Source organism: Gracilinanus agilis, chromosome 2, assembly GCF_016433145.1.
Source record: "Gracilinanus agilis isolate LMUSP501 chromosome 2, AgileGrace, whole genome shotgun sequence".
In the NCBI taxonomy this organism is placed as follows: Eukaryota; Metazoa; Chordata; class Mammalia; order Didelphimorphia; family Didelphidae; genus Gracilinanus; species Gracilinanus agilis.
Genome location: NC_058131.1, coordinates 450,767,788 through 450,792,389, shown reverse-complemented (window position 1 = coordinate 450,792,389; position 24,602 = coordinate 450,767,788).

The following is a 24,602-nucleotide window of genomic DNA, read 5'->3' as shown; positions in this document are numbered from 1 at the left end:
GGGTGATGGAATACTATTGTGCTAAAAGGAATAATAAACTGGAGGAATTCCATGCAAATTGGAGAGACCTCCAGGAAGTGATGCAGAGCGAAAGGAGCAGAGCCAGAAGAACATTGTACACAGAGACTGATATACTATGGTAAAATCGAATGTAATGGGCTCCTGTACCAGCAGCACTGCAATGACACAGGACAGCTCTGAGGGATTTATGGTAAAGATCCTACCCACATTCAGAGGAAGGACTGTAGGAGAGGAAACATATAAGATAAACAATTGCTTGAATGCATGGGCTGAGGCGGACATGAATGGGAAATAGACCCTGAACAAGGACACATGTTACATACAACCAGTGGAAATGTGCGTTGGCCATGGGTGGGGGGAGAGCTGGGGGTGAAGGGGAAAGTAGGGGCATAAAGTATGTAAACAGGTTAAAAATGAATATTAATAAATGCCTAATAATAAAAAAAAGAAAAGAAAACTCCAAATGGAATCATGAAGAGTTGGACATGATTGGACAACAACCAGAGTAGATGTTGAAAATTTAAATAGCAGGTTTAGAAGCACGTTTAATTTCTCAATTTTGGAACTTTTCATAAGAATATTAGGGTTGGAGAAGGTATTTGAAATCATTTAATCTAGCAGTTTTCAGGTTTTTTTTTCTTTTTTTGCTCTTATACCTTGGAAAATTATTGAGGCTTCCCTTACTCCCCAAGTTTTTATATGAATTATATTAACATATATTATCAATAATTTAATTTTTGAATATATTAAACATTTTAGTATAATTATAAAAATAGTTTTGGCCTTGTAAACCCCAGAGATCTTTGAGATACACTTTGAGGGCTGCTGGCCTTATCCTTATATTATGGATTAGGAAACTGAGCCCTGACAGGTTTTGTGATTTGTTAAAGTAAGAGCTGGATCCAGATTTCCTCTGTGTACTCGTGTGTGTGTTTAAAACCCTTACCTTCTGTCTTAGAACTAATTATTGGTTCCAAAGTGAAAGAGTGCTAAGGGCTAGACAATGGAGGTTAAGGAACTTACCCAGGGTCACATAGGTAAGGAAGTGTCCCAGGCCAGATATGAACCCAGGACCTCTCATTTCTAGGCCTGGCTCTCCATCTACTGAGACACCTAGCTGTTCCCCTTAGTGTGGTTTTTACTTCTTTGTCTGAAAATTCCATATGCATTTTGGGCAGGATAATATGAGATAGATATAGGCCAAGAATAGAGGCAGAGTTTCACAAGGAAATGCTAACCAATTTAATTTTTGTAGCTAAAATTATTTTAAAAAATGATTAGCCCTGGCTATATTAATTCTGGGGGCTAGGGTAGGAGCAAAGAAGCAACCTAAACCTGCACTATAAGTACAATAAGTTGAACTAGGTGGCCTTTAAAGTTCTATTTAGTTCTAAAAGTCTAGCATTTGAAGTGAATCTCATTTTAAACATTTTTCACTCAAGATAATTTGCTCACACAATGAAGGCAATTATATTAATATCATATCACTAATAATTATAATAATCACATTTATATTGCCCTTGATGGTTCTGACAAAGAGAATCTAGTCATATGTGTACAATAAGTTCCAGATCAAAATAGCTGCTAAATATGAAAATGAGTTTTTTGAAAGAGGGATAGTTAGGTCCCCTCTCTGAAAATGTGGTCACTTTATCCCCTCTGCTCATTGTTGCAGCTATATTTAACAATGCTCCTTACCGCTATCCAGTGAGGAAGGTTGCTATTATTTTCTCCCTTTTTACATAGCAAGATTGAGATTTGGAGACTTGTTCATGGTCTCATAGATAGAAAGAAATGGAATTAAAACCCAAACATTCTTAAGTAAAAGTTCAGGGTTCTATGAGGTTTTCTTAGTGCTATTGTCTGCAATTTCTAGCCAGCCCAGAGAAGCAAAATTGTCTTTAAAAACAAACAAACAAACAAACAAAAAACCAATCTACTGGGCAGTTACAAACATCAAATATTCTAATCAGTCATGTTCAATGTTCAATGACTTCTGGCTCTTCATTAGGTCAGTCATATTTATTAACAAATGAATTGACAATTAAAATCAGAGTAATGTTTTTAATGCTTTTCCAAACTCTTTCAATGAACAACACCTTGCAAATGTCTAAAATTTTTCATACATAGCTTCATTTTATAACTGGAGAGAGGGATATATACATAAGAATTGATGAAAGACATTCAGAAGCTTATTTTCTTAAACAAATATGTTTAATGTAGAAAGGGGTAAAGAAAGGTCATGGAAAAAGACAATAAAGGAGATGGAAGAGAGAAGAAGAGATAGAATTGTGGAGAAGTGAGGACAGGAGAGGAAAAGGGCAACAATAGCTTTTGTGGAGGGGGTCCAGAAATGAAAACTACGTCTTGGTCAAGGACTTCTGATACTAAAAGGTCTATTTTGCAAAAGGGGGGAAATTTAAGGTTTTTTTGTTGTTGCTAAGTACTTCCAGTAGAGTCTGACTCTGTGACTTCTTGGCAAAGGTAATAGAGTGGTTTGCTATTTCTATCTTTAGCTCATTTTACAGATGAAGAAAACTGAGGCAAACAGGATCAAGTGACTCGCCCAGGGTCACACAGCTGGTAAATGTCTGAAACGTGATTTGAACTCAAGTTTTCCTGACTCCAGGATTGGTGCTCTATCTATTGCACATCAAAGTTTAGCAGGGAATAAGATCTTCTGGATGAGGACAAGCTAGAGAAATGTAAAGTCACTCATTCACTCCTGGATATCAGCAGAGAGAAATGGAGAAATAGAGAAAAAATATCATAACTTTAGAGCTAGAAGTCTTAGAGATCTATTCTAGCTACCTTCATGTTATAGATGAAGAAACTAATAATAATAATAATAATAATAATAATAATAATAATTTATATTTAGATGCTACTTTCAATTTTTCAAAGTGCTATATTATCTCCCTCTAATCTTACAACAACCTTATGAAAAAGACACTATAGGTGATTTTGATCCCATTTTATGGAGAGAACTTCTGGTTGCATTCATAATAATAAAAATTAATAATAATAACAGCAGCTATCATTTATATAGCACTTTAAGGTTTGCAACGTGCCTTGCAAATATTATTTCACAACTACTCTGGGAAATAGGTGCTATAATTATCCCCATTTTATAAATGAGGAAACTGAGGCCCAGAGAGGTTAAGTGACTTACCTAAAGTCACACAACTAGGGAGTGCTCAAGGCAGAATTTGGACCTGAGTCTTCCTGACTTCATGTCTGTAATTGTATCACCTAGCTGATTATTAAATATTAAGTGCAGGATGTGAAATGCAGTCAGTCTTTCTGACTCCAAGTCCAGGGTTCTGTTAATAGGAATTTTTTAATCTCCCAATGTAGGAGACAGTATCTGACAGTATCTGACAGTATCTGACAGGTTGGGAATTTTGTAAAAATCTCCTTCTGTCTCTTCAGAGCAGATAGCTCTCGCCCTCCATCACTTTAAGAGACCAGTTATAAGAGGGAGAAAAATTCAGTTAAGAAGGTCCTTCTCTCTAGCTTCGGAGAGATCAGGGTGTTGTCAGTGACTCTGTCAAGAGAATCTGACAGTTACTTCTGACAGTTTGTTTCCAAATACTGAGTTGGAGAAGTTAAAGACTTATTAAAGTTCATCAATTAGTTAGTTAAGATAGTTAGAGAATTTAATATGTTAGACAGAGTAGGCCCAGATAGGCCTGCTTTGCTGGGCAAGAAGATCCTGCCAAGAAGGGCAGTTAGAAGTAGGGTTCTTTGGAGAGTTTTAGTATAGGATTTAAATTTTAAGATATAGGTTAGGAGTTAAGAGATAAATTTCTATTTCCTACTTCCTGTTTCCTATCCTTACCTCTCCTCCAAATAAATAAGGACGCTGGTTTTCCAAACAGCTCTCTGCAACTTTCATTGACCTCCACCAATAATATATATACCTTTAATAGCTATTTATTACCCATAACAGTTCTATACAACACTGCCTCACTAAACTGAGGCTCAGGGAGTGGAAGTGATGGGTCCAAGGCTGTCTTCCTAGGGCTCTGTCTTAAACTCAGCTCTTCTGATTTTAAAATCTAAATTCTTTCTAGTCTATTATGCTGTATTATAGGAAGCTCAAAGTCTACAAAATTGGAGTGAGGGGAAAAAAACTTCAGATAAATGAGGTTTAATATAATTTAAGTATTTGCACTATATTGGTTCATTCCATTGCATTAGTTGAGAAGGGCACTTGGAATACAGATAGGTTTGCAGAGTCCCAGGCAGGGTTCTGGCTCAGGTCCTATGACTTCTGAATGCCTGCCCCTTGCTCTTAGACTATTGTGCTTACTTTCCTCAGTCAATGTCTCAAGAAATATCTCTTTAAAATCCTTTTGAGCCAGTGGTTTGATTTAATTCTTGAAGTAATGGCAGGATAAGTTTGTTAGCTAAATATTCAAGTCTCACAAAGTCAATAAAAGCTCCTAATGAAACTAGAATTGACTGCATATTGAATTTTAATTTATGTATGCTTTTAAATGAGAGTATAAAGATCATGGCATTGACTTTCCTTTTAACTTCTTGTAGGAGCTCTATTTAATATAAAATGAGCTTGAACAGTATAGTAGTTCATTAGTGTTCTATTTAGTTAAAAAAGATGTTTGTTGTCTTACCGAGTCAAATTCCTTTATTTTGCTGAAGCATATCGCTCTGTTATAAAATGCTAGAAAACAGTTCTTGTTCATGGATATAGCTATACTTAAATCTGTAATTGCAAGCTTGTAAGTCTGAAAAGAAGAAACAATTATGTAAGTACTAAAAACTAGTCATTAAGTCTTAGATCTCTTGATAGATGTTTGGATAACAACAATATAGTTAGCATTTATATAGCACTTTAAGATTTCCTAAGTGCTTTACACATATTATCCTATTTGATCATTATGACAACTCTTTAAGGTAGGTACTATTATCATCCCCATTTTACATATGAGTACACTGAGGCAAATAGCTATTAAGTGATTTGCTAAGGATCACACATATAGTAAATGTCTGAAGTCAGATTTGAACTCTGGTCTTTCTTTAAAGTCCATCTACTGTGCCATCACTGACTATTGTATATTTCAGTTTTGCTACATGTAAAATGAAGAATATCATAATTATCTCAAAGTTGTTAAAAGGAATTCCTAGTGGAAATTATTTTAACTCTTAATTCTTTTGCAAGTATTTATTTCTTACTCAATAAGAATTGCATGAAAAACTGAAAAGCAGTCTGCTGAAAAATAAGTTCAGTTTAGTATCTTGCAACTTATACCAAAATAAATTCCCAAAAGGTAAATCATTTGAATATTTTAAAAAAAATCACATCTTAAAGTTAAAGTTAAAAGATGAATGAATCACTGGGTTGCAGACATCCTGGGTTGTAGAGTAAAAGATTTGTTGGGTTGTGAGTTACTCCACTCCTCAAGGCCTTTGAAATGTGAAAGGCCAAGGTTTTTGTTTTTAGAGGAGGGGGATGTGTTCTAAAAGGAAGAAAAAGTATTAACATCTCTAGGTACTTAGCACTTCTTATGAGAAAAACACAGATTTTTATCCCATTCAAGTTTGATAGAAATTCCCATTCCTGTTCCATTTTCCTGAAACATTGTTCCCAGAATCTCAGAGTTTAGTTCTGTGTGGTGTTACAGTGTGTGTGTGTGCATGATTCTGTGTGGTGGCAATGAGAGCATTGTCCCCCTTGTCCTGATAAAAGACAAGTTCTTTTGTAACTACTTTTGTGGTTCTGTGTTTTTCTAGGCTAACACATTTTTCCCAAGCTTCAGCAATATTTAGGACTGCAAGGTAAATTAGGACTTCCAAAAATCTCTTAGGGCCTTTATCTTCTCCCAAAGCCACAATTACCTGGGCAAGTATAATGTGTAAATAATTTATCTTAAAACTCCTAATCACGGAGCAGCTGGGTAGCTCAGTGTACTGAGAGCCAGGCCTAGAGACGGGAGGTCCTAGGTTCAAATCTGGCCTCAGACACTTCCCAGCTGTGTGACTCTGGGCAAGTCACTTGACCCTCATTGCCTGGATCTTACCACTCTTCTGTCTTGGAGTCAATACACAGTATTGACTCCAAGACAGAAGGTAAGGGTTTCATAAAAAAAATAAAAAATAAATAAATTTAAAAACCAACTCCTAATCACTCCCTCATCCATAAGTTGTAATAATGAGGTAGTGTTGTGGGAGAAGGGAGGCCACTTACACATTTTCATTAAAATTATTCAGATAGGCATTATCAAAAATAAGTAGACTCTTGAAAGGAATGCCATTATCATTGCAAAACTTCTCTAATTCAGTAATGAAGTGGTGTGATGGCAAACCTATGGCATGCATGCCAGGGAGGGCACACAGAGTACTCTCTGTGAGCATGTGTGCTATTGCCCACCAGAGTTTGTTACTAGAAAGGCAGAAGGAGTGGGAGGAGCTGCTCCCCCTGCCCCCTCTCCACTGAGACTGATGACATTTTTTCACCCACATCACCTGCCCCTCTGCCCAACAGTCCAATGAGAGTTCATAGGGGTTAAGGTGGGCAACTCACAGGTGGCAGAGCTGGAGGGGAGGGGAATGTTTGAGCCACTTACCTTCCCTTCTCTGATGGTGTTGAGGACATTTCTCATTTCACTGGCCTTTCTGCCCAGCAACCCAATGGGAGCACTTGTTCCCTTGAATGAGGTAAGAGGGGGTGCAGAGTACATGCAGCTCTGAGTCTGGGGGTAGGTAGGGCACACTCATGTAGGTAGTCTCTAAAAAGTTCCCATCACTGCCTTAGGGTTAGGGAAATAATGCACAAATAGTACTGCCTAGCTGATTCCTTTTAAAACTCTGGGATTTTCTGAGTGGTGTGTGTGATACTGAAAATTTGGGGTTCCTTGAGGTTCTTTGAACTGATTTTGAGGTCCCTGGACTAAACTTCCTGTGGACATTTAGGTCTCTTTCAAAACTACATTTCTCATAATTCCTCTTGCGTAATACAGGTGGGCAGGAAGTGTGATTACTTAGAGAGAAGTATAAGACTCGGGATGTGATTGGGACACGCTGTTTCCTAGGAAGCAGCCAAGGGGAAGTTATGGTGGACATTCGAATTAGATCTTAGCAGGCACATGGCTTTCTTAATTATCAATATGGATTACAATAAACCCTTAATATTTTACTATATACCCTTCTATATTAATTTTATTTGTAACATGTAAGCTTTAGATTTTAATTTTCAAGTCCCAGATCTATTCTCTCCAAGCAAATTAACAGAATTCTTTATTTAATGCTGAATTTGTGTAATGTGAATTTGCACGAGAGAAATGCCCACCTACCCAAAAGAATCAGTGTGTCAATGGCTCTTTTATTTTATTACAATACATTTTTCAATACAATACATTTTATTTCATTACATACAAAACCAATTATACTAATTATTCAATCAGGTTTGAACCAATCAACACAAGAACTGTTTCAAAACTGTCTATGTGCATATCTTATATCCTTTTAATTAATCAAAAACAAAGACTGTTTCAATCCTATCTACAGATCCTATACCCTTTTAACTGTAACAATAGGATCAACTTTCCCCTTGTTTATTTTTAGCTAAACAAATCAAGAACTCAAAGCACTTCTACTTAACCCTAAGTAAGAGAATTCAGTCACTTACTAGAGTAAGCTCACACCTTCAAAGGCTATTGCCACCCACTTTGGGCAGTGCTAGGCAAATTGAAAGACTGTGATTGGTTCCTGAAAAGTGGGGAAGGGACAGGAAGTGATGTGGTGTGTAAATGGAATTAGCTCTAGCCATTCATAGCTAAACTCTTACTTAACCTAGGCATAGAAATGATGCCACCCTCAATCTTCCTTAGTGGGGAGGGGAGACGAGTTACCCACACATGACAATAAGTAACAAATCAAGAACAAGGGACTGCCCTTTGGGCAGTCCAAATCAATGTAGAGACTGCCATTTGTCCATTTGAATTAGAGGTGGACCCACAGGAAGTGACGAAAGACACTATCTCTTTAAGTATGTTGGCTACTTCCTGTGGAGGCTGCTTTGAACTTGGTGCTGATGGATCTCAGAGGAGACCTCAGGCAGCTTCTACTCTGAATGGTCACGTGGGTAAGTTAGGCTGACTTCCTTGGCCTACCTAGACCGCTTCTAAACTCTGCCTTAAGCAGGCATTAGCCTATCTGGTTGCTAGACCTTGAGGATTGTAGCCTGATTTATTTAGTCATTTAACCTTCTCTCCCTTTCTCTTTATTCCCATACCTTTACCTCCTAGTTGTAAATAAACTGCCTTAACCCAATGTTGACTTGGGTCTGATTTAATTACGGAATCAATCTGAACTGTTGATTTCTGGCAGCGACGTTTTAAATATATATGTATAAAATACCTAAATTTCCCTCTTACAGTGGAAAAAGGACCATAAAAAGTCCTGAACTTCCTGTCCAAGGAACTTCTTCTTTGGAGGACTTCTTTTTTGAACTTCTCCTCCTTTGTAGTTTGTCTTTGGAGACTCTGCTTCGGTGAGCTGGACTGAAGGAGGAGACTCTTTCCCTGGAACCTGTGTTGCCTTGCTGGGTGAGTAGCTGGCCTTCTTTTCCTGGCTTATGGAGAGATTGGTTCTGGAGAGACCTTCCTTTCCTGGAGGAGGCTGCATTGGTGGAATCCTTGCTGAAGACACCACTGAAGATTATCGCACCCTGCCGAGGCTGAGCCAGACACTAGAGCAGCACTTAGGGTGGTAGGCTAGACAATTCTCTACCTTCTTCTTACATTTTTCCACTTTTACTCTTTCCACCTCTTTGTAAATAAAGCTACTAATAATCACTTTGACTTAAGTTATAATATTTTTAAATTGGCAACCACAGTATTACTTTAGAACTTTCATATTTAGCATAAAACTTAAATTTAAATTCTTACATAACCAATTAAATCTGCTTCAATCCTATCTATCTACACATCCTCTAGTCTTGTATCCAATCCAAACAAGGACTGTTTCAATCCTATCTATCTAAAATGGGTCTTAGGTTGGGAATATGAAACTCGTTTTGATGGAAAGTCTCTCTGACTCCATCTTAGTGATTCATTGAGTGAACTTCATTTATCACCTCACATAAAATGAGAACTATCTGATATGAGAGGAATACTACTTATAAGGCCAGACTTTCTTATATGCTGGTAAGTTTTACTGAGCTGCTTTTTTCATCTTTTTAATTACATGTTACCAGATATAGCTCTTTGGGAGAATGACAGAAAAATAGGTGATTAAAAAAAAAAAAGAAACAGGTTGGTGAGGTAAAACAATTTACTAAGAAGCTTTATTAATATGAAGAAATCCAGGAACCAGAGTAGGGAAGCATGAGGGAGAACATTTGGAGAAAGATCAATGGAGGAAGAAAGAAAAGCAATTTTGTAATTATAATGTACTGCAGACTACTTGAACAGAAAGAGGAAATATATGACTAATTTAGTTACACATGATAAGCCTGGCACAGAGGCACGGTATGGTATAATGAAGGGCTTCAATTATCTTCACAACAGCTGAAATTCTTTTTTCAGCCAAAAGCAGAACAGCAAACAACATCTTGATCTTCCTTGATGTTATGTCATTTAAAAGTAGAGGAACTGACAAGAAATTAACAGGGAAACACTGGTTGGTGAGATGTAAATGTTAGAACCTAGAATAAAGATAGATGAAGGGAGTGACTACTCCCTCTTAGAATCTGTGATAAAAAACATAATTTGGAAGAGGAGATTTTTAAAGGTATAAAAAAACAAATGGATTTCACATTTCTGGCCAACATAATGACATGAAAGACCCGTTTCTATGTAAAATTATGTCAGAAATTATGACAATGTGGAAAGGAATTTATTATGCACTATGTGCCGGGAACTGTGCTAAGCACTTTGAAAATATTATTGCATTTAAATTCTCACAACCACTCTGGAAGTTAGATGCTATTATAATCTTCACTTGTAGTTGAGTAAACTAAGGCAGCCAGAAGTGAAGTAACTTGCTAAGGATCAAATAGAGTTAAGTGTCAGAGATGAATTTTAAATTCAGATCTTCTTTATTCCAGGCTCAGTGCTCTGCACTGTTGAACTTAGCTGTCTTTTAGTAGGTTTCATTTAATTCTTTATCTTTGTATTTCCAGTGCCTAGAACATAGCCAGAGTTTAACAAATGCATGTTGACTGAGTGACTGAAAAAGAGTCAAGTAAAACAGAGAATCTATAAACAAAGCAGAGAAACTAATGAGCTCCTTTATTCCATTCAGGACTCTATCAGGAGATAAAGTTCATAGCTGATGGACTGCCTAGTTGGTAACCATGAAGGAAAAATGTGATTAAAGCCAGTGAGATTTCCTGCTGAGGGAATTTGCCAAGAAATAGAGCAATGTCTTCAATCTTCTAGCTAGGAGAAGTGCCAGGGCACAAGGGCCGAAGCCTAAGAATAAAATTTTCTGGTCAAGGACTAGGCTAAAATAAAAGACCCTAAGGCAGTGCAATTTTCCAGCCAGAGATTTAATACTAAACATTGCAATAAGGGATTATGACAGACTAGAACTAGGCAACTTGTCTTTTAGGGAATACAAATAGGAGCTGCAACTACATACTCTAAGAGTGTGATAAAGCACCAACACTGCAAAAGGGGGCACAACCTCACCCCAGTTTTACCTCATCTATCTCCAAAACTGCAGTGGGAAAGAGGACCTGAGTATAGCCATCTCATTCCAGATTGAAGGAAGGGATAGAGTTGACCTGACACAGGGTCCCAATGCAAGGAACCTAACTGAGGACATAAGTAAATGTAAGAATACTTCTTATAATATAAAGACAAATTTGAGTAGAGACTTTTCAAGGTAAAATTGAAGAATAAGAAAATAATTCAGAGAGCTTTCAGGTTAAGATGGTGGCAGAGTAGAAGCACAGCGACTTTCTCTCCTTACCAACTGATATAGGGTACCTCCAAAGGACAAAAAATAAATCCAGATGAAAGAAGGGACCCCACAATAGGGTGCAGTATCGAAGGTACGTGGGATATGGGCACTTTTACTCTATAAGAGGGGGAAATAGCTCCCATCAAAACACCAGTGGATCAACCCTCCCCCACCCCACCCATAGTACCAGAGTCAGAGGCTGCGCTCCAGAATTAGAGAAAACAGGGGGGCAGAAAATCTAGCTCCTTGGCAGCTAACTGGCACCACTAGGAGCTTGCCCCTGAGAGCAATAAGACCTGAGACCCCAAGAGGCTAGAAAACTCAGACCTTGGACACGGGAGTGGGGCTGGGAGAGGCAGCAGCAGCTCCCAGCACTCTCAGATTCAGTGGAAAACCTCAGGTGGTGGAGCAAGCATGGGCCAAGTTCTGGGCACTGGACAGCCAGCTAGGACCATGGGGGGCTTGACCCTGAAAACAGCTAGACCAGAGACCCTAGGACACTGGAAAACTCAGACCTTGGACACGGGAGTGGGGCTGAGAGAGGCAGCAACAGCTCCCAGTGGGCGCCAACTCAGGGGAAATCCTCAGATCTTGAAGAATTCAAATCTGAGATCATGAGAAAAATGGAAGAGAACTGGCAAGAAAATAACAGTTTGAAAGGCAGAATTTCACAATTGGAAAGTGAGGCTCAGAAATCAAGTGAATTGATAAGCAAATTGAAGACCAGAAATGACCAGCTGGAAGCCTTGAAGAACCAGATGGACCAGATTAAAAAGGAAAACCAAAAGATTATAGCCAAAAACCAGTCTCTAAAGGCTAGAATTGGGCAATTAGAAGCCAATGAGAACACAATACAATAAGAATTAATAAAGCAAAGTCAAAAGACTGACAAAATAGAAGGAAACATATGAAATATCTCAATGAGAAGTTAATAGACCAAGAAAACAGGTATAGAAGAGACAACTTGAGAATTATTGGTCTTCCAGAAAAATTAGAGACATATAGAAACCTAGATAGTGTATTACAAGAAATTACCCAACAAAACTGCCCCAATGTATTCGAACAAGAGGGCAAAATAGGCATTGAAACAATTCCTAGATCACCCTCTACACTAAATCCTCAGAAGACAACCCCTAGGAATGTATTAGCCAAATTCAAGAGCTTCCAAGTTAAGGAGAAAATATTACAAGAAGCCAGAAAGAGACAATTCAGGTATCAAGGAACACCAACCAGGATTACACAGGATCTGGCAGCCTCCACACTACAAGACCACAAGGCTTGGAATATGATATTCAGAAAGGCAAGAGAACTGGGTCTACAACCAAGAATCACCTACCCATCAAAACTGACTATATACTTCCAGGGGAAAGTATGGACATTCAACAAGAAAGAAGATTTCCAAGCATTTGCACAGAAAAGACCAGGTCTAAGTGGAAAGTTTGATACCCAACCACAAAAATCAAGAGAAACATGAAAAGGTAAATAAGAAAGAGAGGGGAAAGAAAGAAAACTCTGACCTTTAAATTGCCTTCTTCAAGGGCTTCAATAAGATCAAATTATTTGTATTTCTATGTGGAGAAATATTATGTATAATTCTAAAAAAATGTATTCACTATTATAGTAATTAGAAGAATTAGTAATAAGGAGAAGTTGGAGTACTAAATGGTCTAAGATGATATGGGGGGGAAACACGGGGGAATGGAAGATGGCACCAAGAGTAATTTGAATGAATAAGAAAAATAGGATAATCTATACCAAACAAAGAGGGCATGGGAAGGGGAGGGGAGGAATACTATTATAAGAAGGAGAAGAAGAGAGCATAAAAGGAAATACTTAAACCTTACTCTCAGTGGAAATAATCCTGAGAGGGAAGAGTAGCTAGATCCATTAGGATAGCAAATTCTATTTAACCCTACAGATAAAGTCAGAAGGGACAAACTAAGGGAATTCTTAAAGGGAGGGGAAGAGAGGGGGGGAGGGAATTCATTAGGCCTTCAAAATGATAAGAAGGGAATAAAAAGAAAGGTGGGGGAAAGGGAAGTAAATCAATGGAGGGGACAAGGGGTATTGATTTAAAACAAACCACTGGTTTAAAAGGAAATACCATAATAGGAAGGGGTAGAACTAGGAGAGAATGCCAAAATGTTAGGGAATACAGAGCTAAAAATTATAACCCTGAATGTGAATGGGATGAAATCATTTATAAAACAGAAGCAAAAAGCATAGTGGATTAGAATACAAAATCCTACCATATGTTGTCTACAAAAAACACACATGAGGCAGTTGGACATACACAGGGTTAAGGTCAAGGGCTGGAGTAAAATCTTTTGGGCTTCAAATAAGAAAAAGAAGGCAGCAGTGGGGATCATGATTCGTGATAAAGTCAAAGTAAAAATAGATCTGATTAAAAGAGATTGGGAAGCGGGGCAGCTGGGTAGCTCAGTGGATTGAGAGCCAGGCCTAGAGACGGGAGGTCCTAGGTTCAAATCCGGCCTCAGACACTTCCCAGCTGTGTGACTCTGGGCAAGTCACTTGACCCCCATTGCCTACCCTTACCACTCTTCCACCTATAAGTCAATACACAGAAGTTAAGGGTTTAAAATAAAAAAAAAATTAAAAAAAAAAAGAGATTGGGAAGGTAATTACATCCTGATAAAAGGCAGTAAAGATAATGAGGAAATAACAGTACTAAATATGTATGCAGCAAATGGCATAGCATCCAACTTTCTAAAGGAGAAATTGGCAGAGCTCAAGGAGGAAATAGATAGTAAAACAATACTAGTGGGAGATCTAAATATTCTTCCTTCAGATCTATATAAATCAAACCAAAAATAAATAAGAAAGAAATAAGAGAGGTGAATGAAACCCTAGAAAAATTAGTTAATAGATATGTAGAGAAAAATAAATAGGGACAAAAAGGAATATACCTTCTTTTCAGCTGCACATGGTACATTCACAAAGACTGACCATGTACTAGGGCATAGAAAGATGGCAAACAAATGCAAAAAAGGAGAAATAATAGGTTCTGGGTTAAGATGGTGGCAGAGTAAAAAGCAGCTGCTTACACTCTCCTAACGAAAACGTATAGGACTCCTCATGGGGACATAAAAACAAATCCAGATGAACGAAGGGACCCTACAACAGGGCACAGCATTGAAGGTATGTGGGATTGGGGCATTTCCATGCTATAAGGGGGTGAAACAGCTCTCACTAAAATGGGAGCTGAGCAACCCCTCCCCACTCCACCTACAGGGCCAAAGCCAGCGCACAAGAGTTAGAGCAAGTTTGGGGCATCCATTAAGTCCTGGAAAGCTACCTTGGGTCACTAGGACCTGTTCCTGAGAGCAGCAAGATTTAAGACACCAAGAGGCTAAAGAACGCACAGACTTTGAACACAGACCCTGAGCGCAGGCTCGGTCACAGCTGCAGACATGGATTCTGAGCACAGGCTCGGACCATGAGTGGGGACCCAGTGCAGAGGAGTGAAAGACTGTGGAAGCAGTGCCCTGAGACTGTTAAAGGAGCTTTGGGCAGAGGAACAAGCAAGAGGACCACCAGGAGGCTTGACCTTGAGAACAACAAGACCTCAGACCTCAGGAGCCCAAAGAACTCAGACAGACTCTGGGCATGAGGATAAAGCTGAGAGGGCTCTGGGCTAACAATGGCAAGGCAGAGACAAGAACCCCAGAAGGGAAAGATCAAGAAGAAATATTTAACACTCAACAACTTTTACACAGAAAAAATCCAGACAACAGAGCAAACAGTAGAGGAGAACAAACAAGTGATCATATCCAAACCTTCCCAAAAAAATGAAAAAGTGGTCACAAGCTATTGAAGAGTTCAAATCTGAGATTATGAGAAATATGGTACAGAACTGGCAGGAAAATAATAGTTTAAAAGGCAGAATTTTGCAATTAGAAAGTGAGGCTCAGAAATCAAATGAATTGGTAAGCAAATTGAAGACCAGAAATGACCAGCTGAAAGCCTTGAAAAACCAAACAGACCAGATTGAAAAGGAAAACCAAAAGATTATAGCCAAAAACCAGTCTCTAAAGGCTAGAATTGGGCAATTAGAAAAAGATGCCCCCAAATCAAAAGAATTAATAAGCAAATTGCAGACCAAAATTAAATAGCTGGAAAACAGGATAGACCAAATTGAAAAGGAAAATCAAAAGAATATAGCAGAAAACCAATCTCTAAAGGCAAAAATTGGACAAGTAAAAGCCAATGATCTCTCAAGACAACAAGAACAAATAAAGCAAAGTCAAAAAACTGATAAAATAGAAGGAAACATGAAATATCTCACTGAGAAATTGACAGATCAAGAAAACAGGTCTAGAAGAGATAATCTGAGAATTATTGGTCTTCCTGAAAAAGCAGAAATTAATGGAAATTTGGACTTCATACTAAAGGAAATTATTCAGCAAAATTGCCCTGACATTCTACAATAAGAGGGCAATATAGACATTGAAAGGATCCATAGATCACCCTCTACACTTAACCCTGAAAAGACAACCCCCAGGAATATAATAGCCAAATTCAAGAGCTTCCAAGTAAAAGAAAAAATTTTACAAGAAGCCAGAAAGAGACAATTAATGATATCAAGGAACACCAATCAGGATCACACAGGATCTGGCAGCCTCCACACTGAAAGACCACAAGTCTTGGAATATGGTATTCAGAAAGGCAAGAGAACTGGGTCTACAACCAAGGATCACATACCCATCAAAACTGACTATATACTTCCAGGGGAAAGTATGGACATTCAACAAGATAGAAGATTTCCAAGTATTTGCACAGAAAAGACCAGGACTAAATGGAAAGTTCGATATCCAAGCACAGAAACCAAGAGAAACATGAAAAGGTAAATAAGAAACAGAGGGGAAAGAAAGAAAACTCTTATTTTAAAATTTGGCTCTTTAAGGGCTTCAATAAGATCAAATTGTTTATATTCCTATATGGAGAAATGTTATGTGTAATTCTCTGTAGTGAACTCTATTCACTATTATAGTATACATTATTATAGTAATTAGAAGAATTATTCACAAGGAGAGGTTGGAGTACTAAATGGTCTAAGATGATAAGGGGGTGGGTGGGAAAGGGGGGGGTGAATAGAAGAGAACACCAAGAGAAACTGGAATGAATAAGAAAAATGGGATATTCTATTATAAACAAAGAGGGCATGGGAAGGGGAGGGGATGAATACTATTATAAGAAGAAGAGGAAGAGAACATTAAGAGGTAATAGTTAAACCTTACTGTCAGTGTAATTAACCCTGAGAGGGAAGAGCAGCTATATCCATTGAGATATAGAACTCTATCTAACCCTACTGAAAAAGTCAGAAGGGATAAACCAAGGGGAGCAGAGGAGTGGGGAGGTCAAAAAAGGGAGGGGAGGAGAAGGGAGAGGGAATTCATTAGGCCTTAAAAATAAAAAGAGGGGAATAACAAGGGAGGGGGTAGAAAGGGTAGTATATCAAGGGAGGGGACAAATCAAATAAAAGGAAATAGCCTAAGAAGAAGGGGTAGAATTAAGACAGGATACCAAAATGTTGGGGAATATACAACTGATAATTATAATGCTGAATGTGAATGGGATGATTGATTATGCTAAATTAAAAAGCTTTTGTACAAACAAAAACAATGCAACCAAAATCTGAAGGGAAACAAAAAATTGGGAAAAAAATCTTTATAACAAAAAACTCTGACAGGGGTCTAATTACTCACATATAAAAGGAGTTAAATCAATTGTATAAAAAAATCAAGCCATTCCCCAATAGATAAATGGGCAAGGGACATGAATAGGCAATTTTCAGATAAAGAAATCAAAACTATCAATAAGCAAATGAGAATGTGCTCTAAATCTCTAATAATTAGAGAAATACAAATCAAAATAACTCTGAGGTATCACCTCATACCTAGCAGATTGGCTAACATGACAGGAAGGGAGAGTAATGAATGTTGGAGGGGATGTGGCCAAATTGGGACATTAATGCATTCCTGGTGGAGTTGTGAACTGATCCAACCATTCTGGATGGCAATTTGGAACTATGCTCAAAGGGCTATAAAAGAATGCCTGTTCTTTGATCCAGCCATACCATTGTTGGGTCTGTACCCCAAAGAGATCCTAAATAAAAGACTTGTATGAAAATATTTATAGCTATGATTTTAGTGGTGGCAAAAATCTGGAAAACGGGGGTATGCCCTTCTATTGGAGAATGGCTGAACAAACTGTGGTATATGCTGGTGATGGAATACTATTGTGCTAAAAGGAATAATAAACTGGAGGAATTCCATGTGAACTGGAAAGACCTCTAGGAACTGATGCAGAGTGAAAGGAGCTGAGCCAAAAGAACATTGTATGCAGAGACTAATACACTGTGGTAAAATAGAATGTAATGGACCTCTGAACTAGTAGCAATGCAATGATCCATAACAATTCTGAGGGACTTATGGAAAATAATGTTACTCACATTCAGAGGAAGAACTACAGGAGAGGAAACACAGAAGAAATGCAACTCCTTGAACACATGGGTTGAGGCGGACATGATTGGGGATATAGACCCGAAACTACCACAACAATGCAACTATCAACAATTTGGAAATAAGTCTTGATCAATGACACATGTTAAAACCAGGGGAAATGTGCATCGGCTATGGGGAGGTGGGGATTAGGAGGTCAGGAGGTTGAAGGGGAAAGTAAGAACATGAATCATGTAACCATGATAACTTTTCTAAAAAATAAATTTTTTTTAAAAAAAGCCGAAATAATAAATGTAACCTTTTCAGATCATAATGTAATAAAAATAGTAATCAGCAAGGGCACATGGACAGGCAAACCAAAAACTAATTGGAAATTAAATAATATGATTCTCAAAAATCAGATAAAGAAGAAATCATAGAAACAATTAATAATTTGATTGAAGAGAATGACAATGATGAGACATCCTACAAAAATATGTGGGATGCAGGTAAAGCAGTACTCAGGGGGAAATTTATATCATTGAGTGCATATAATAACAAATTAGAGAAAGCAAAGATGAATGAACTGAGCATGTAAATAAAAAAAACTAGAAAGGGAACAAATTTTAAATCCCCAGCTGAAAGCTAAATTAGATATTATAAAAATCAAAGGAGAAATCAATAAAATTGAAAGTAAAAGAACTATTGAATTAATAAATAAGACTAGAAACTGGTACTTTGAAAAAATTCATAAAATTGACAAAATACTGGTCAATCGAATTAAAAAAGGAAAGAAGAAAACCAAATTACCAGTATCAAAGATGAAAAGGGAGACCTCACCTCTAATGAAGAGGAAATTAAGGCAATCATTAAAAACTATTTTGCCCAATTATATGGCAATAAATTTAGCAATCTAGGTGATATGGATATTTGCATATGCAAATATTTATATATTTGCAAAAATATAAATTGCCTAGATTAACAGCAGAAGAAATAGAATACTTAAGCAATCCCATCTCAGAAAAAGAAATTGAAGAAGCCATCAAAGAACTCCCTAAGGAAAAATCCTCAGGTCTAGATGGATTCACAAGTGAATTCTACCAAACCTTCAAAGAACAACTAATTCCAATATTATACAAACTATTTGACATAATAAGCAAAGAAGGAATTCTACCAAACTTCTTCTATGATACAAATAAGGTACTGATCCCAAAGCCAGGTAGGTCAAAAACAGAGAAAGAAAACTACAGACCAATCTCCCTAATGAACATAGATGCAAAAATCTTAAATAGAATACTAGCAAAAAGACTCCAGCAAGTGATCATGTGGGTCATTCATTATAATCAGGTGGGATTTTTACCAGGAATGCAAGGATGGTTCAACATTAGGAAAACCATCCACATAATTGACCATATCAACAAGCAAACCAACAAAAACCACATGATTATTTCAATAGATGCTGAAAAAGCTTTTGACGAAATACAAAACCCATTCCTACTGAAAACACTAGAAAGTTTAGGAATAGAAGGGCCTTTTCTAAAAATAATAAATGGTATACATCTAAAACCATCAACAAACATCATCTGCAATGTGAATAAATTAGAAGCATTCCCAATAAGATCAGGAGTGAAACAAGGATGCCCATTGTCACCTCTATTAGTTTACATTGTACTGGAAACACTAGCAGTAGCAATTAGAGAAGAAAAAGAAATTGAAGGTATTAAAATAGGCAAGGAGGAGACCAAGCTATCACTCTTTGCAGATGATATGATGGTCTACTTAAAAAATCCCAGAGATTCAACTAAAAAGTTAGTGGAAATAATCAACAACTTAAACAAAGTTACAGGATACAAAATAAACACACATAAATCATCAGCATTTCTATATATTTCCAACACATCGCAGCAGGAAGAGAAATTCCATTTAAAATCAGCCTAGAGGGGCAGCTGGGTAGCTCAGTGGAGTGAGAGTCAGGCCTAGAGACAGGAGGTCCTAGGTTCAAACCCGGCCTCAGCCACTTCCCAGCTGTGTGACCCTGGGCAAGTCACTTGACCCCCCATTGCCCACCGTTACCACTCTTCTGCCAAGGAGCCAATAAACAGAAGTTAAGGGTGAAAGAAAGAAAGAAAGGAAGGAAGGAAGGAAGGAAGGAAGGAAGNCTTCCCAGCTGTGTGACCCTGGGCAAGTCACTTGACCCCCCATTGTCCACCCTTACCAATCTTCCACCTATGGGACAATACACCGAAGTACAAGGGTTTAAAAAAAAATCAGCCTAGACAATATAAAATTCTTAGGAATCTATCTGCCAAGACAAACACAGGAATTATACGCATACAACTGCCAAACCCTTTCCACCCAATTAAAACTAGATCTAAACAACTGGAAAAACATTGATTGTTCATGGGTAGGATGAGCTATCATAATAAAAATGACCATCCTACCCAAATTAATTTACCCATTTAGTGCTATACTTATCAAACTACCAAAAAACTTTTTTACTGAATTAGGAAAAACTATAACAATGTTCATTTGGAAGAACAAAAGACCAAGAATATAAAGGGAAATGATGAAAAAAATATGAAGGAAGATGGTCTAACAGTACCAGATCTCAAACTGTACTACAAAGCAGTAGTCATCAAAACAATAGGGTACTGGTGAAGAGACAGAAAGGAGGATCAGTGGAATAGACTAGGGGTAAGAGATCTCAGGAAGACAGTTTTCGATAAACCTAAAGAACCCAGCTTTTGGGACAAAAGCCTGCTATTTGACAAAAACTGCTGGGAAAATTGGAACACAATACGGGAGAGATTGGGCCTAGATCAACATCTCACCCACTATACCAAGATAAACTCAGAATGGGTGAATGACCTGAATATAAAGAAGGAAACTATAGGTAAATTGGGTGAGCACAGAATAGTATACTTGTCAGACCTATGAGAAGGGAAAGATTTTAAAACCAAGCAAGAGTTAGAAAAAAATCACAAAATGTAAAATAAACCATTTTGACTACATTAAACTAAAAAGGTTTTGTACAGACAAAACCAATGCCACCAAAATTGGAAGGAAAAAAACAATTTGGGAAAAAATCTTTATAACAAAAAACTCAGATAAAGGTCTAATCACTCAAATATACAAGGAGCTAAATCAATTCTACAAAAAAATCAAACCATCTCCCAATTGATAAATGGGCAAGGGACATGAATAGGCAATTCTCAGATAAGGAAATCAAAACTATCAATAAGCATATGAGAAGGGGCAGTTGTCAAGCCAGGCCTAGAGATGGGAGGTCCTAGGTTCAAATCCGGCCTCAGACACTTCCCAGCTGTGTGACCCTGGGCAAGTCACTTGACCCCCATTGCCTACCCTTACCAATCTTCCACCTATAAATCAATACACAGAAGTTAAGGGTTTAAAATTAAAAAAAAAAAGTTCAAAAAATAAGCACATGAGAAGGTGTTCTAAATCTCTAATAATTAGAGAAATGCAAATCAAAACAACTCTGAGGTATCACCTCACACCAAGCAGATTGGCTAAAATGACAGGAAAGGAGAGTAATGAATGTTGGAGGGGATGTGGCAAAATTGGGACATTAATGCATTGCTGGTGGAGTTATGAACTGACCCAACCATTCTAGATGGCAATTTGGAACTATGCACAAAGGGCTTTAAAAGACTATCTGCCTTTTGATCCAGCTATAGCACTGCTTGGATTATGACCCAAAGAAATAATAAGGAAAAAGACTTGTACAAAAATATTTATAGCCTCACTCTTTGTGGTGGCAAAAAATTGGAAAATAAGAGAATGTCCTTCGATTGGGGAATGTCTGAAAAAATTGTGTATCTGTTGGTGATGGAATACTATTGTGCCCAAAGGAATAATGAACTGAAAGAATTCCATGTGTACTGTAATTGTACTGGTGGATTCTGAAATTAGAGAGCCCAATAATTAAATTCCCAGGTAAATCACTCCAGGGATCCCCACAAATATGAAGGGACCAATATTTATCCTGAAAATACATGTGAACATGTAGCATTTGTAAATGGGGCTTCACATTTTCAAATTAATTAAAAGCTTCCACTTTTAGTTAATGTCACATCTCCAAAGTTAGGCCTCTACATTTCCTTCAGGATGCTAGGTATATTTCTGAGGAGTTGAAGATTACTTTCTAATGCTGTCAACTTGAACCCTCATTCTGATGTTTTCTTACCAATATTAGTAGTTGATATAAATGAATCACAGATTTATTTAGCTCTTAGGAAGGGGTAATTTATTATAGTGGCATAGTTGATGCCACTGATACAAATATTCCTCCCAAATTCTGCAATATATATTCTCTCTTACTAGACTGCATATAAAATATAATTTTCAATTCTGGGAACTATCTTTGAAGAAAGGCAAGATGATCAGAGTGGTGAGAAAATAAAAAGCTAAGTCAAAAGAGGATCAATTGAAGGCAATTTATATAGAGGGTAGGAGAGTTTATATAGGTATGACATGGCTTGCAAGCTCAGTATCTATCAATATTATGATATGGTATTCAAAAAATGTGATCTTGGGATATATAAGATGGTATGTTTTCCAGGAATAAGGAAATGATAGCCCTGCTATTGTATGCCCTGATTAGACCGCATCTGGAATTCTAGGCAATATATTTTGAAAAGGATATTGATAAACCATAGAGTGTCTAGAAGAGGCAACCAGTGTGGCTAAGAGTTAGTTAGTTCATGCCATTTGAGGTTTAGTTGAGGAAATTGAGAACATTTAGCTTGGAGAACAGAAGAACTTTAATAAAAACTGTTCTCAAATATTTGGAGGTTATCTCAAGGAAAAGGAATTAGATTTTTTTTTCTATGCTTTTTTTCTACAGGGCAAAAATAAAGACAATGAGTGAAGATTACAAGAAGCAGATTCAAGCTTCTCAGAATCAGAGTTTCAGAACTGAAAGAAACTTCCATAGCCATTTAATCCAGGTCATTTCATCGCCTAAAAATCCTCATTACAGATTTCCCAACAAGTGATGCTAATTTATCTCCATGAGTCAATACCTTCAAATTCACATTGCTTATTGTCCTAGCATGGAACATGTTAGTCAATAAACATTTATTAAGTACCTACTAAGTGCTAAGGGCTGAAGATGGAAAAAAACCCCTCTCACCCTGAAGGAGCTTACTATTGTAAGCTTCCCAAAAGGAAGCTAAAAAATAGTGATGGAGAGAATGGGGGTTGGAGTCGGGGAGGAAAGGCAGATAGTGTAGGGGCATTGAAAAGAAGTACGAAAGAGTACAGTTGGGTGTAAAATGAAGAAATGGTTGTTCCAGACCCCTTCTTTAAATGTTTATGGACATGTGTGGTCATGAGGCTTTTAAATAACAACATAGTACAAAATAAAGCATATTTAGTTTCATTCTCTCTTGGATTGTGTTTCCTGTGAGAATCTGAATATTTATCTCAATAGCAATTCTTCCTTCTTTGTAGTTCCCTCTTGGATATCTAACTTCATAGAAATACTTAGGCAATTTTCTTCCTATACCCTCTTAGGTTAAAAAAAAACAAACAGATTTGTAAGACAACTTTTGTTGCTTTCTGCTCCTGACCAGGAGCCTACCATATTTTAAGTTGTGGTCCAGAAAACCAAATTTCATTTTTAGACAGTACTTTTTTAATTGGCTATTCACCTCTCACATTAGTTTTTTTCTTTAAAAACCCTTACTTTCCGTCTTGGAATGAATACAGTGTATTGGCTCCAAGACAGAAGAGTGGTAAGGGTAAGCAATGGGGGTCAAGTGACTTGCCCAGGGTCACACAGCTGGGAAGTGTCTGAGGCCAGATTTGAAACCTAGGACCTCCCGTCTCTAGGCCTGGCTCTCCATCCACTGAGCTACCCAGCTGCCCCCTAAAAAAAAAAGGAAAGGGACCTATTTGTAAAGAAATGTTTATAGTACCTTATTCTGGGATGGGAATGAATTGGAAACTGAGGGGATCCTCAGTTTCTTCAACTGGGAAATGGCTAACAAGTTGTGGTTTATGATTGTAATGGAATACTTCTGTAGTATACAAAATTGACAAGCAGGAGGATATCAGAAAAACCTGCAAAGAATTGTGTGAATTGATGCAGAGTGAAGAGAGCAGAACCAGGAGAACACTGTACACAGTAACAGCAAAGTTGTATGATGAACCATGAATAACTTAACTGTTCTTAGAATTACAATGATCCAAGACAATTCCAAAGGATTTCTGATGAAAAAATGCCATCATCTGCCTCCTAAGAAAGAATTGGTGGAGTCCGAATATAGGCTGAAGCATATTATCTTTTACTTTCTTTTTTTCATTTTTTTTTAGTATTCTTCCATAACATTACTAATATGGAAAGATGTTTTGCATGATTGTACATGTATAATCTATATTACATTGCTTACCTACTTAGGGAGGTTTAGAAGCAGGGAAGGAGAAAATTTGGAGCTCAAATTAAAAGAACATTAAAATTGTTTTTACATGTAATTGGGGAAAAATAAAATGACAACCTTTTTGAAATGCAAATAAATAATATAATGAAAAAATTTGATTTGTTATTTAAATGGTAATTGTAAAGATGAAAAGTACAAACTTTAATGAAGTTCTGATTTGTCTATCAGCTATTAATATTATCCAGGTTATATTTTGTGCCTTAGTAAATCTGTGACAACATTAATATTTTCCTTTCACTGTCACGTATCAAATCTAATAAATGCCTATCTGTCCTTCCCCAACACATGAAGGGGATTCTGGGTTTTTTGAATGATATGCCAGAAGAGTGCTGGAAAGACTTTAAGTACAATATTAGCAACAGATTTTATATGCTTTTTGATAACCATAGAGAAGCTTACACCTATAGATGAGCTGCATAATAATGAATTCTTTTGCCTATGGTAATCCAGTAAAATATATTGTGTATTAAAAATAAAATATCAATATCACAAATTGACAGAATTTCTAGAGATCTCAGATATTCTTCAAATGATCAATAATAAAAGTATCTTTTATAATTAATTTTAATTTACCAAATAGATTTTTTTAAATTTTAAACCCTTAACTTCTGTGCATTGACTCATAGGTGGAAGAGTGGTAAGGGTAGGCAATGGGGGTCAAGTGACTTGCCCAGGGTCACACAGCTGGGAAGTGTCTGAGGCCGGATTTGAACCTAGGACCTCC